Source organism: Sylvia atricapilla, chromosome W, assembly GCF_009819655.1.
Source record: "Sylvia atricapilla isolate bSylAtr1 chromosome W, bSylAtr1.pri, whole genome shotgun sequence".
NCBI classification, from domain to species: domain Eukaryota; kingdom Metazoa; phylum Chordata; class Aves; order Passeriformes; family Sylviidae; genus Sylvia; species Sylvia atricapilla.
In genome coordinates this window covers 13523071-13534627 of record NC_089173.1, presented here as the reverse complement: position 1 = coordinate 13534627, position 11557 = coordinate 13523071, and the positions used below count along the sequence as shown (strand labels likewise).

General features: G+C 39.6%; 1 long non-coding RNA gene across 1 annotated transcript in view; it reads right to left on the bottom strand.

Annotated features, from left to right (window-relative positions):
* Positions 1–394: 394 nt before the first annotated feature.
* LOC136373473 (uncharacterized) overlaps positions 395–11557 on the bottom strand; it is a 166354-nt gene continuing 155191 nt past the window's right edge. The window contains exon 2 of the long non-coding RNA XR_010745651.1: positions 395–731. This is a non-coding gene — a long non-coding RNA (uncharacterized lncRNA). The remainder of the gene's footprint in view (positions 732–11557) is intronic.

Here is an 11557-nt window from a genome sequence, read left to right as displayed (position 1 = left end):
TCCGAGTTCTGGAAACGAACACACCGTAAAGATTTCCCCACCTTTTGGCCAACTGCCTGTCGCTTTGGAAAGGACTATAAGGATCCCTAAGTTAACCAAACACTTTGTGATCACCCCACGGAAGAAGACGGATCTATTGGCTGGACCACAAGGATTTCGTCTCTCCATTGGTAGCTATACCCACCCTCTCTGTCTCTTTTCTCGCTATCCTTTGTTTCCCTTTGTTATAAATGATAAGAAACCAATTCAAAATAACTGAATTTATTTAGGAAATTTCCAAAACCAAATTAAAAAGCCACAATAAAATTGGACAACATCGATCGAATGCTGGGTGGGCAGAGTGACAGTAACAACGGTACCATCAAACCTCAGCCACACACACTGGGTCTTGGTGTAGGGTTTTTATACAGTTTATTTATCCTGAGGCTAAGTCCATTGAAAGTCCAAATATTCATGTATTTCTTTAATTCTAAGCGAGGTCTTGAAAGGGGTTCCCGTAAGTATGAAAAGACGATTCAGGAGTCTTCCTGGATCTTGTCTTTGGGGTGCTGATTTGATCATGCTCCAGATTCCCCATCAAGATTGATATCAGACATCGAGCAGCTGTGAAGTGGAGGCCCATCCCTGATGAATGGACCATCTCCAGTCCAGCTATGTCATTTCTGTTGCAAATGTTGTGATTTCACAGCTTGCACCACAGGTCTTGGAATCTCGGAGATGCCCTAGAGTAGCTTTTTAATAGACCAAATCTTTGATACACGAATTTATCCTTTACATTTACCACACACTTCAAATCCTTCTATCGCATTTGATGTTGGCACTAATAAAAGTGCATTTGTTTTGATGAATACTGAAATCCCCTCTGTGTTGTTTTTTGCACTCTGAGATCAGTTAACGAACCATCACGAGCCCCACTTGCAATAGGGAACCGTGACATTAAATTCGCATCATGGACAGGATTCTGAGAGACAGAGGGGCTTGCAGGGTTGTGTGTAGTCTGTAACGGGAAGGATGTTTCATTCCAGCCGCACCTAGGTCTACACTCCGAAAAGGGTGAGCGGTGTCTAGAAAGCAAGGGGAGGTGACTTGAATTTCTTGCAAACTGCGCACACCTAGGTGAAAAGCATCCCCACACACAATTTGAGGGCTCTGTCTTCAGAATTTCACAAAAGATCTCTTAGTGCAAAAAGGGGAAACTGTTTTTTGTGTATGTTGTGTTTTGGACTGCCTGGTGTAGCGAAGAGACAGCTGTAACTAAGCAGGGCCTCCCAGGCAGACTTGGTCTTTTTACCCACACCGGGAAGCGAAGGGAGATAGCAAGAGCTGTATGCTTGTGTAACTAAGTCTTACCTCCCTGTAGTGGTTTTGGTCCCTTCACAAAATGACTGAAAACTCTAGTGCAAAAGATAAAACAACATTTTATCCTCTGTTAGCAAAACATAATGTCAGGCCCTCCCATGGGGGGGAGCAGTGGGCACAGGATAATTGGTTTAATCTGGAGAGCATGATTGATATAATATGCTCTTTACAACATGAAACAAAATTTAGATTTGGCCGAGACAAAGCCATAGTTTGTTCAGTTTTAGGGGCGTGTCTTATGGCCGCTATTGACAACTGCTTTAAGTGGTGTAATGAAGAAAAAACAATTATAGATTGTCTCCAAAATTTAGTTGAAATTTTGCAAAAACAATTAGATGAAGAAAGAAATGAAAATCATATGCTACGGGCTGCTCTGAGAGATGAACATTCCAAGAATTCAAAAAATACTGACTCTTTAAAAGAGACAGAGAAAAAAGAAACTCTTCGCATAAGTGAAATATATCCCCACAAGGAGTTTAAATTAGTAAATAATTGTGGGGAAAACTGCTGCCCTCATTTGAGACCATTGGTCAAAACAGAATACAACTACATTAATGATGAAGATTTTGAACCACATGTTACAACTAAACAAATACCATATAGTGCTATTGAGTTGGCTAAGTTAAAGAAAGAATACAGCCAGCTCCCACAAGAATCAGAGACAGAATATGTCTTCTGAGTGTCCCTCACTGGTGGAGACCAAATTAAACTAACTGAACAGGAGGCCAGTGGATACTGGGGACATGGAGTTTTCCTAACAGCAGGAGACAAACGTGACACCTGGTCCCTGACACAGTGTGCAATTAATCCTTTGGAAAGGGGAGACCCTTTAGCTATAGTTAGTACCCCTGACCAACTTTTGGAAGGTGTCCACAAAGCCGCCTGCCTATGGGAATGGACCGCTTCTCAGGAAGAAACAATGCAATTACTGATTTTTGAAGCAACTGCTCACCAAGCCCTTGGTCCTATTCATCCTACAGATCCTTTCCAGGTGAAATGGGGATTTGCCACCTCAGGGTTGTCAGTACACATATGGCAGCGGGGTCCTGAGGGTCTGACGTGGCCTGTTGGTTTTTATTCCCGTGGTTTCAGAGATGCTGAAAAGAGGTACACTACCTGGGAAAAAGGCTTGTTTGTGGTTAGCCTAGCTCTCATAGAAGTGGAGAAGATTGCACGACAACAACCAATTGTCTTGAGAGGTCCTTTCAAAGTTAAGTCAGTCACTACTGGGACTCCCTCACCTGACGGGGTGGCCCAGAGGGCCTCAGTAAGGAAGTGGTATGCTCAGATTGAACATTATTGTAACATCTTTTCAATAACTGAAGGAGCTGTAAAGAACCTGGCAATACAAGAAATAGAAAACTTGGATAACATCCAAGACAAACCTACCTCAGTCATTACCCCTCCCTTTTCCCCTGAACAGTCAGCAAATCCTTGGTTTACTGATGCTTCTGCTTTTTGCCCAACAGCTCCTAATATAGTTCCCTCATTATGGGGACCGAGTGACTCCAACAATCCACCACATAACCCTGGACAACCTGTTTTGGTGGACCTCCCTACTGTAGGGGAAGTACCACTAGTACAAAAAACCCCTTTGAATAAGCATACATGGATAACCTCTGATGCTCTAGCGAAAGAACATCAAACAAACACATTCTAGATAATTTCCATCATTCTAATTTTCTGCCTCCTGGTGGCAGATTCTGTTGTGTTTACTTTCACAGGAGAACCCCGAGGGACGTGGAGACCACATGAACCATGATAAAATTGGTGATACTTTTCTGCCTCCTACCCCAACCCCATGCACAACCAAATGGCTGGGAAATAGATGAGCAGTCATGGTCTGATGCTATCATCAAGTACTCTAGTGTTCTAGGAACATATCCCAGAGATTGTCATCCGAACCTGGCAACTTTAGTGTTCCATGACTTTAAGAAATACCGTCCACATGAGTGGGGATGGGATAGGAACGAACGGATTAAAACCCTAAATGGCACAATTGGTGAACTGATTATGGTAACATGCAGAAAAGTGGAAGGATCTTCTTATGAGAAAGCTTCCACCATTACAATTACTGGAAATTTTTTAGAACCTGGTGGAAAAAACTATATGTACTTCTCTGCAGCAGAACAATGCCCTACAACAAAGTGGGAATGCACAAATAAACCTCCCATTGTTTGGTGTTGTTGTCAGGAGTACATTGGTAATATTTCCAGCCCCAAAACAAACAACCTTGCAATTACAAAGGATTGTAAGAATGAATCAGCCATTTGTTGGTATAGTTTTTGTTTAGCCAGATGAACTTATGTGACATGCCATTGGTTAAATAATGTGACAGATCCGTTAGGTTTTAAAGGCCTTATTTACAAATTTAAGATAAATACAATAGCCACAGTCCATACCACTTCCACTCCAACACAACCACCAGTTATTCTTACCCCGAGAATTACTGAAATTGGACCATATATAATCAGGAGAACAGATCAACAACAAATATTGTTCAATCCGGCATGGTCTCTTAATAAGGTCTAATTGCTGATGCAAAATAATGTCTCAGAAATTCAGTCAGGTTGTTCACCTTTTTTGCAAACCTCCTTTGAAGGTTGAACAACCTGGTTGCGAAAGCGAAGCTCTTTTAAAAGACGGACGCTAAGAGATATAACTGGTGCTGTGGGAACAGGATTGGGAATTCTAAACAGTATCGATTCAGAGGTATTAATGAACAAATTGGCTGCCACAACTAGGGATTTGACCAAATTACAACAACCACTGCAGTCATCCCTGTTGGCTTTAGGGACACATCAGTGATTGCTATCAAACATATTACCAAATTTGGAACAGAGAAGCGTGAATGATCACAAATTGATAATTGATACACTTGGTGCTACACAAAACAATGTTTCTTTGGCTCTCAGCTGTATCCAAGCACAATTGTGGATGCAGTCAGTTTCTGCCTCAATTATAAGAGAAGGAGAAGAAGGCATTTTTCCCACTGAACTTCGGAAAATAATTTGGGACAATGCCAATGATTTTGAAAGAGATTTCCAATCCTGGTGGAACTTAGTGAATTTTACTTACAACCCCAGTACAAATACAGTCACAGCCTTTGTGTTAACCATACGTAATGCCTCAGTGCACTCAATATTTCCCATCATTGCATTAGGATTGAATCACGATGGAGCTATTCTCTATCCTTGCAAGCATAGGGAATGGGCCCGTCAAATTGGGGAGAAATGGCCAACTGTTAATTTGGAATCTTGTATTGTCCAAGAACAAGGATTCATCTGTGAAAGTAATGCAATTATAGGTCAAGATATTTGTTTGGACACAGAACAAAATATCTGTCACTTTGAAATTCACCCTAACCAGACTTCTGAAACAGTGCTTGTGTATATAGGAAATGGGTGTGCATGCTTTAGAACTGCTTGTGATGCTGTAGTTGTAGAAAATGTAGTGGTGGATACTAAAAATCACTCGAATTATTGTGTTAGTAACTTTACCAAAATTACAGGATGTGATTTTTCTTACGTAGCCCCAGTTACCTCTTATCACCTTTTACAATCTGATTATACAGTGATTCACAAATTATTGCCTACCCCTATTGGGATGAATCTTACTTTGGTAAAGCAATTGTTGCTTCATCAGGATTTAATTGAAATTTTGGAAAAGATCAAGAAAAACAAACAAAAAACCCTGGTAACTATTCATCACAATGTGAGAAAAATACATCATGATATGGAAAGAGTAAGGAAAGTTGCTGAACACGGGTGGTGGGATACTCTCTTTGGGTGGTCACCTACTGCCACAAGTGTCCTGAACAAATTATGTCATCTATCGTAGTCCTTTTGATTTTAGTTTTGATTGGTTTTGTTTTATCAGCAATATTCATTATGAATTGGAGAATGATGAAACGGTTAACACGATTGAAGTCTATAATGAATGCACACAATTTAACTAATGTCCACTCCCCTGTGGACATCCTCAAGATTATTGACACAAGGAGAAGCCCTAATTATGAATCATAAATAGATTATAAATTTTGGATGTGTGTTTTGAAAGAATTCTCTGTCATTGTTATAATTAATGAAAATTAATTTTGATTTTTGTGATTTGTTTTGATTATCTGAAGAAAATAGTTTTAATTAATTCATATTGACCATATATTGTTTACTTTTTTTATCTGTGATTTGTCTTGATTATTGAGAAAGAAAAATGGTTTTAAAGAAAAATTATTTTAAATTAATATTGATTGTATTTTGTTAAATATTTTTTTATTTTTGTGATTTGTTTGTTTTGAAAAACTGTTCTAAACAATATTGATTTATTTTGTTTGCTTTTATTTCTTTTTTTTATTTTTTCTTTTCCCTCTCTCGCTTTCTCTCTCTCTACTGTCTCTGTTTTCCGGGATATGCTACCAACATGGACGAGTCCTGGAGAAATCGCAAGACTATGGAACCCTGCTGATGGAGCTCTCTTGACGACAATCATGAGTCACGGGGTGGTGTGTAGGTGAATTCGTGAATGTCTGGGACAAGGAATTCTGCCAACCTATATATTCTAGAACATGTGGTTTTATTGCAAGGGTCGTGGGTAAAAGGGCCTTGCCTTCAGCAACCAGCCTTGGCTGAAGGGAAGTTCCAAAGAGAGAGAGAGAAAGAACAGCAGGGTGAGAGCTAAGAGAGAAGGGAGCGAGAGAGCAAAGTGGCAGGGGGAAGACAGCAGGAGAGAGCAAGAGTAGGGGGAAGAGGAAGGGTAAGAGTTAAGAGGAGAGGTAAGAGTTAAGAGGTAAGAGAGTAAAGAGAGCTAGGTTTTTGTTACAATACATTATATCTCCTTTTGTGATGAATATTCTAATTTACAGTGACCAACCAATACAAGACACAAAATCCTATAGAATTTACATACAGCCTATAAGAACTACTATATTACCATACTGTGTTATATTTTAAACTCTAAAAACTACTCTTTAGACTTCTTTTTTGCTACATTGACCTTTGGATCCCTTAGCCAGCAGAAAGGTATTGTTCAATCAAAAGAGATTCTCCTTCAGCTAGCTAGACCATTGTTTTCAGGTTATATAGTAACTAAGACTCAGTATCCTACAACTCAAAGTAAGCTTTCATTTCTATTTCGATTATAGGTTTCATATTTTCAGAATCTTTGCTAAGCAATCATATTTATAAGGTTTCCCTGATTCATTTTCCCCGACATCTCCCCCTTTCTGATTGACAATTAAGATATAGAAATTGTCCTATTAGTTATTTTTTGCACACACTTAAGTATACAGGGTATGACTACTAAAACTACAATTATTACTATTAAAATAATATTTACCTATTTTACAGAGTTCCTTTAGCCAAGGTGCAAAGCTCAAACCGTCAAACAAATTGTCTAGCTAGGATGGGTCATCTGTTGTAATTTTGTTAGCCAAATTTTTTAAGTTTTGTAGTTGTTTATGAATAGAAACAGAATGATTAGATAAGTTAATACAGCCAATATTTTTCAAAAGTAACATTAACAAAGCCTTCTGGGAAAGGTACTTTAACTAAACAGGTTGAAAAGGGTTTGTCAGGGCTCGTGTTGGATAAACAGATAGTGTCAGAGCCTGCAGACCTGGCTAAAGCAACTCAGACATTCGTCTTTGGTTGATCAAAAGGATAAGCTTCACTACAAAAACTAAAACAAAAGGGTAAAAAAAACATGCATTTGTGTAAATAATAAAAGTCCAATCTTTTCTTGAGCTGTTTCTGGTGGGCCATCTTCTGATGAATTTGCACAGTTCAGGTCTGGGTGCTTCCTTCTTGGCTTCCACTCATGGGGTCACTGGCCGGTGTGGAGGTGTCAATGGTCTTTGATGCGTGGTACGGCTTCATGTTTTTTGCTGGAATCCACTTGAGTTTTCACCTGTGAAAACACGTGCATACCCTTTTCCCCATATGGTCCTTCTATCTTTTCTGATTCTAAATTTTTAATCAAAACTGGGGGGTGTTCTTTCAGTTTTGCCTTTTTGTTGTTTAAGAAATGTCTGTAAATGGGAGGATCAGGGTCTTCTGTAGAACTGTTCAAAAAATTATAAACATACAAGGCTTTATTCAACCTCCTTTGAGGTGTGGCCTGAGTTTCTCCCCCTTTCTGTTGATGTAAAATGCGCTTTAGAGTTAGACATATTATTTGTAGGGTACTTTTGAGCAGTTGCTTAAGGTATGGAGAGCAAATAATACTGTGTATTACTGCTTTTTTAAGTTGTTTGATTTGATGAGATGGGATGGCAACACATGACTTGGTACCACAGGTCTGTAGGCTGAACAGCATAGGCATAGCTGACATGCGGAAAGACTCTAAAACTCAGAGACAAAGTGAGTTTTAGAGTAGGTATGTAATTTATTCAGCGCTGGGCACGATGCGGGATAGCTCCCAAAGGCATCTGCACCCCTCACTCACTTCCATTCTCTTTTAACCTCTAGAATGTTACATATGCATCAAATTTTGCAATACACCTATGCATATTCATTCCTTGGCTCCTCCTCTCTCCGCTTCGTATGTTAACTGTCTTATCAGTCCTTTGCGCCTGTGCAGGTGTCTCTGGTGGTCGTCCTGGGGGTCTCAGAGATGAAGAAGGATAGTCTTCCTCGGAGATGAACTTCTGACCTTGCTGTCTTGCACATGCCCACTAATCCTCTGGTCATAGTTCAAGCTCTGAAGCCAGGCTTATCTGGTCCTGGGGGCTCGAGGCGCCTCACTGTCTCAGTGTCTTTGGTAATCCTGCATTCTTGTCTTTTGTTCTGCCCCTTATCAGGCACCCCTGCATTCCTCCTCTGATGTTCCTGTACGCAGCCCTGTCTCATAGAGCAGCAATACACACCATCTGAATGCCTATCCTTTAATTAGTATTCTTCTAATTTTTTTATGATTAATATCCTCTAATTTCTAACCCCATATTTCAGTCCCCCCTTTTCAATAAGGCAGTAAATTCTTTTATTCAATATGAATTCCAGTCTTTATGATATGTGTCTCTTAGTGCTTTGCCATGTACTTGGGATAAAGAGGTTAATATTACTACTCGTTGTAACAGTTTTTAGTTCCAAATAAGCATTACAAAAGACAGGACAAAACTTATACCAACCAATATTAATAAGACAATAATGGGGTGACTCATTGTATTTAGGATTCCAGTTGCAGTGGGTGACCATTCAAAGAGTGAGTCCTACTTATTGTAACCTGCATCTTGTTTCACACTTTACAGAACCTTGTTTATTTCTCTTGTGTCATGATGGACAGTAATTAAAGTTTGCTCTCCAGTTTTTTGAATACCTTTCAGAATTTTGGCAAGGTCCTGATGATCAATTAATTGTTTTATTAAAGTGAGATTCATCCCAATAGGTGTGGGTGATAAGTTATGATATATTGTATTGTCAGACTTGACTAGCTGGTGGGAAACAACTGGTGCTAAATACAGGAAGTTACACTCTAAAATCTTAACGAAGTTACAAATACAGTGGTTAGAATGATTTTTGTTAAACAAAGTTACATTATACTTGTCTATTTTTATAAAAGCACAGGCAGTCCTTAAACATACACAACCTTGACCAATATATACAAGTACAGTCCTTTGACTGGCATTTGAATTAACTTCAAAATGACAAACACCCTGTTCAGTATCAAGACACATATCTCGAGCATCGATTGTGTTACTCTCACAAATGAACCTTTGTTGTTCCCGGGAAATGCAAGACTCCAGATTCACAGTTTGCCATTTTTCACCCACTCTCCGTGCTCATGTTCTGTGTTCTGAAGGGTAGAGCACTAATCTCTCATGATTCAGTCCCAATGCTATAATGGGGTGAATACATAAACTGTTGCATTACGGATGGTGAGCACAAAAGCAGTAGCTGTGTTAATGGTTGGATCACAGGTGAAGTTTATCAGGGTCTACCAGGACTGAAATTTCTTTTCAAAATCAGTAGCATTGTCCCAGACAGCTTTTTGAACCTCAATTGGAAAGGTTCTTTCGCTTCCTTCTCTTATAACTCAGGCAGCTGTTGACTGCAACCACAACTGTGCCTGTATACAGCTAAAAGCTAAGGACACATTATTCTGAGCCGTACCAAGTGCATCTATGATTAATCTATGGTCTTGGTTCTCTGCTTTTTTCTAACTTGGCAACACTTTTGAAACTTGCCACTGATTAGTTCTCAATGCCAACAAAGATGATTGTAAAGGTTGTTTTAATTTAGATAGATCACTTGTTGCAGTGGCCAATTTGTTCATTAATATACTGAATCAATTCTATTTAGAACTCTTAGTCTTGTTCTTAACATTTCGGTCAGATCTCTCCGCATTCTACTCCTGGTGTATGCTTGTTTTTGCAACCATGTTGTCCAGCCCTCAAAGGATGTTTTTAGGAAGGAAGAGCAGGCTGGCTGGACTTCAGAGATGTTAGTTTGCATCAATAGTTCAACACGCTTGAGAGACCATTCTGGATTAGACAACAATTGTTGCTGACCCATGTTCCTTATCACATATGGGCCTATTTCATAAATTTTGGGTCTAAACCTGGGTGACGTGATTTGGGTTTGGGCTGGAGTGCTAGTGTCGGCTGTAATGGGTTTAGTTGTGGCATTTATTCTAAATTTGAAGGAGACCCCAATTTTATCGTGGGCCCAAAGGCAGACCACTTCAACAGTCTGTACTAGGGTGAAATTATACCAATAGTCCAATTCACTTGAACGACTACAAACCTCCTTGCGTTTGTCTGTGGGAGTGGATGAAGCACTAATTTGGATTGCTTTCTTATGAGTGGTTCCATTAATCAGCCGACATCCAACTTTGATTCCTTCTTCAACAGTCCCTTGGAGTGACTACAACTTTTGTTTTTTCTGCCACTCTTGTTTTTTATATACTTGGTTTTCATGCATAACCACAGTTGATAGGTTTAGATCTTTTATATCAGAATATTCTCCCATGGATCTAGTGTACCAGGTAAAAGCTTGGGACCAGGGCCACTCAGCATCGTTCTGGCTAGAGGTATTTTACAGTTTTTGGATTGTAATTATGATTATAAAGAAGAAAATTTTCTCAATTAAGCTCTTGCAGCTTAGGTTACAAAACATTCTCACTCACAGTGCACTTATTTGGTTTGAGTAAATTTTAGTTTTAGTCTTTTATCTCCTGGTGTTACTTTTCAAGAGGTTTTATGAGCTTTCTTTACTCGGGAGTGGTGAATCTAGGCGTTTTGTTTTTGGATCTTAATTGCAGTGAAAGTGTGAGAAGCACTTGGAATGGTCATTCCTACTGTGGCTCCAAGGTCTTTTTTGTAAGAGACTTGACATACACATAATCCCCAGGCTGTATGTCATGCACTGGCCCATTTAGCCTTCTGCTCCAAGTTCTAGGCACATGTTTCTTAATTTTTCTGAGTTGTTTACTTAAGGCTATCATATAAGCAGTCAGCCTTTTTTCTCCAATTTGGGTGGATATCCCTTTCTGTACATCATATGGTCTCCTATAAAGCTTTTCAAAAGGGCTCAGCTTTTCTTTACTTCTGGGCTTAGTTGGAATCCGCAGCAATGCTAACGGGAGGGACTGGGGCCAAGGCAAATTAGCCTCTTGCCTTAGTTTCACAATTTGTTGCTTGATCAGATGGTTCATTTTCTCAACTTGGCCACTTGACTGGGGACGGTATGGTGTGTGAAGTTCCTAGTCTATGCCCAGATGCTGACTGATCTGTTGAACTATTTTTGAGATGAAATGTGGTCCCTTATCTGAAGATATTGTGGCTGGAACTCCAAAGCGTGGTATTATTTTTTGCAGCAGCACCTTGGTTACTTCCCGGGCTTTGGCAGTCCTGATGGGGAAAGCTTCTGGCCACCCTGAAAAGGTATCTGTTAATATCAATAAATATCGATACCCCCCCTTTTCATGGTAATTCTGAAAAATCAATTTGCCACTGCTGACCAGGTCCATGACCTTTTCCAATTTGACCAAGGTTTGGTTTAGGGGTATTTTTAGAGTTAGTCTGGAGGCAAAGGTCACACTGCCGGGCCACTTGAGTGATAGTGGCATATAAGTTACTGGCAGTGATCTTTTTAATCAAGTAATTATATAAAGCGTCAATTCCCCAGTGTGTTTTCTGATGCTCTTCCCTTACTAATGGCCATAGTAAATGAGGGGGGATAATCAGTTTTCCTTCTGCTGTAAC